General features: G+C 37.0%; 1 pseudogene; it reads right to left on the reverse strand.

The window, feature by feature from the left end:
• Positions 1-211: 211 nt before the first annotated feature.
• LOC112627511 overlaps positions 212-3,495 on the reverse strand; it is a 3,847-nt pseudogene continuing 563 nt past the window's right edge.

Here is a 3,495-nt window from a genome sequence, read left to right on the forward strand (position 1 = left end):
AGTTTGCAGTGAGCCGAGATCATACCACTGCACTCCAACCTCGGTGACAGGGTGAGACTCCATCTCAAAAAAAAAAAAAAAGTGTCAATAACCAACTAATTTATTTAATCTCTCTCCATCCTTTCCTTTCTTCTACCACCACTCTAGGATAATAGCCATTATACCTCTTGAGTCCAATTCATTTTTTTCCTTTGTTTTTCTTTTTTTTGTTGTTGTTATTTAGTTTTTATTTCATAATCATAAACTGAACTCTGCAATCCAGCTAAACATGGAAGGGAACTGCAGCAAGAGCACAAAGATTCTAGGATACTGTGAGCAAATGGGGTGGAGGGTGCTCTCCTGAGCTACAGAAGGAATGGTCTAGTGGTTAAGATAAAACCTAAGTCAAATTTATTAGAGTTGTCCACAGTCAGCAATGGTGATCTTCTTCCTGGTCTTGCCATTCCTGGACCCAAAGCGCTCCATGGCCTCCACAATATTCATACCTTCTTTCACCTTGCCAAAGACCACATGCTTGCCAACCAACCACTCAGTCTTGACAGTGCAGACGAAAGACTGGGAACCATTTGTGTTGGATCCAGCATTTGCCATGGATAAGATGCCAGGACCTGTAGGCTTTAGGATGAAGTTCTCATCATCAAATTTCTCCCCGAAGATGGACTTGCCACCAGTGCCATTATGGCATGTGAAGTCACCACCCGACACATAAACCCTGGAATAATTCTGTGAAAGCAGGAACCCTTATAACCAAATCCTATCTTTCCAGTGCTCAGAGCATGAAAGTTTTCTGCTGTCTTTGGAAACTTGTCTGCAAACAGCTTGAAGGAGACATGGCCCAAGGGCTCGCCGCGATGTCAAAGAACACAGTGGGGTTAGCCACGGCTGATAGTACCTGGCTCCCGACAGCGGGGGCGTCTGCAAAGCCTCCTTGGTTTTCTTTTCTCAATATGCCTAAATATTTAAAATTATTATTTTTAAATTATATCAGCAAGTCTACTTATTTTAAAAAGTAAAATATATACATATATATAAGAATATATACATATATATAAGAATAACGTTAATAATCTTCTTGCAGTCCCTTCCATCCTCACCCCATAAACAAGCAATAGTAACAGCTCGATGTCCCTTGGTCCATATCTTTCCTTATGCTTGTACAGACCTATAAAAATTGGTATATTCAAGTATAGTATGTTTTATGATTGATAAAAAAAAATCACACTTAAGCAATGTGGTTTTTTCATCTCTCTGTCTCAATAAGTGAGACTCTGGATCAATATTTTTAAAAACTACATCATATTCCAAGTTATTGGTAAAACCACAAAGTATTCAGTTCACTTATTCCTGAGTTCTAATGACATTGAGTGTATTGTCATAATATTATAAAACACATGTTTCTCTTCTGTGCATTCCATGTTCATATTCTTTATTCCTTACATTTAAATTTCTAAACCATCAGAACCTTATTTTTATGAATGGCATGAGATCGTGTTTGCTTCCAGATTGATAGCCAGCTTATATTTAAAAAATTAACCTTTTCCCACTGAATATTTTTTATATTTTTTGTCCTTATATATACTTTATGTTTATATTTTATGTTCTTATATATACTTACATATATACTTATATATTATATATACTTATATGTATTATATATACTTATATATACTATATATTATATATACTATATATAGTTACTTATATATAATATTATACTTACATATAATATATACTTTTATATATTATATATACTATATATAATATATATTATATATACTAAGTGTATATATACTTATATATACTTACATTGATTTTGGGATCAATTTCTGATCCACGGATACATTTTTATTCATCTTTTAATGTTGTTTTGATTATAGTGACTTTATCATATAGGTTAATATTTGGTAGGGCAATTCTCCTTGTTTCTATTTTTTATTTTCATAGTTTTCTTGCCTATTCATTTATTTTTTCATTTGAACTTTACGTTCATTTCATGTACTTTTGTAAAATGACTTGCTATGGTTTGAATGTTCGTGCCCTCCCCAAATTCCTATGTTGAAATCCTAACCCCCAAGGTGACAGTATTAAAAGGTAGAGCTTTTGGGAGGTAGCTAGGATGTCAGGGCAGAGCTCCCATAAACAGGATTAGTCCCTTTATAAAAGAGGCCCAAGGGAGCTTGCTTGTCCCTTCCCCCGCTGAGGGCATAACAAAAAAGCACCATAAATAAACAATGAAATGGGCTCTCACCAGACACTGAACTGCCTGTGCCTTGATCTTGGACTTCCCAGTCTTCAAAACTAGGAAAAGTCAATTTATGTTGTTTAGTAGCTATCCAATCTATAGTATTTTGTTACAGTGGCCAAAATGGACCAAGACATAATTCAATGTGATTCTAGTGGGAATTGCATCATAGTTATACATTAATTTTTCTAGGAATTAACGTTAACACTATCCTTTCTGGAGTACCAGCATGTCTCTCCACTTGCTTAGATCTTGTTTTCTGTCTTTAAAAATTACTTAATATACAAACGTTCTTAGCCATTATTGTTGTTGTTTTCGTGTTTTGTTTTGTTTTTGTATTTTAGTAGAGACAGGGTTTCACCATGTTGCCCAGGCTAGTTTCAAACTCCTGAGCTCAGGCAATCCACCAGCCTTGGCCTCCCAAAGTGCTAGGATTATAGGTGTGAGTCACCGCACCCAGCCTATTGTTGTTTTTAATCATGATTTTTATTTATTTTTTTTATTTTTTTATTTTTTTCTTGAGATGGAGTCACCTAGGCTGGAGTGCAGTGGCACAATCTTGGCTCAATGCAAGCTCCACCTCCCAGGTTCACAGCCATTCTCCTGCCTCAGCCTCCCGAGTAGCTGGGACTACAGGCGCCCGCCACCATGTCTGGCTAATTTTTTTTGTATTTTCAGTAGAGATGGGGTTTCACTGTGTTAGCCAGGATGGTCCCGATCTCCTGACTCGTGATCCGCCTGCCTAGGCCTCCCAAAGTGCTGGTATTACAGGTGTGAGCCACCGCACCCAGACATTTATTTATTTATTTATTTATTTTTGAGATGGAGTCTTGCTCTGTTGCCCAGGCTGCAGTGCAGTGGTACAATCTCGACTTACTGGAACCTCCGCCTCTCAAGTTCAAGCAATTCTCCTGCCTCAGCCTCCCAAGTAGCTGGAACTATAGGTGCACGCCACCACGCCTGGCTAATTTTTATACTTTCAGTAGAGACGGGTTTCACCATATTGGTCAAGCTGGTCTCGAACTTCTGACCTAAGGTGAGCCACCCACCTCAGCCTCCCAAAGTGCTGGGATTGCAGGCGTGAGCCACCACGCCTGGCCTTACCATGATTTTAAAGAAGATATTTCAAATTTAAAATTGTTATTAAATATTTCAAATATACAGAGAAATATAAAAAATAATATTCTGGGCAACATGCACCCTCATCTCATACTTACTAGATTTTAACATTTTTTTTTTTTTTTTTTTTTTTA

Source organism: Theropithecus gelada, chromosome 7a (genome assembly GCF_003255815.1).
Source record: "Theropithecus gelada isolate Dixy chromosome 7a, Tgel_1.0, whole genome shotgun sequence".
NCBI lineage: Eukaryota > Metazoa > Chordata > Mammalia > Primates > Cercopithecidae > Theropithecus > Theropithecus gelada.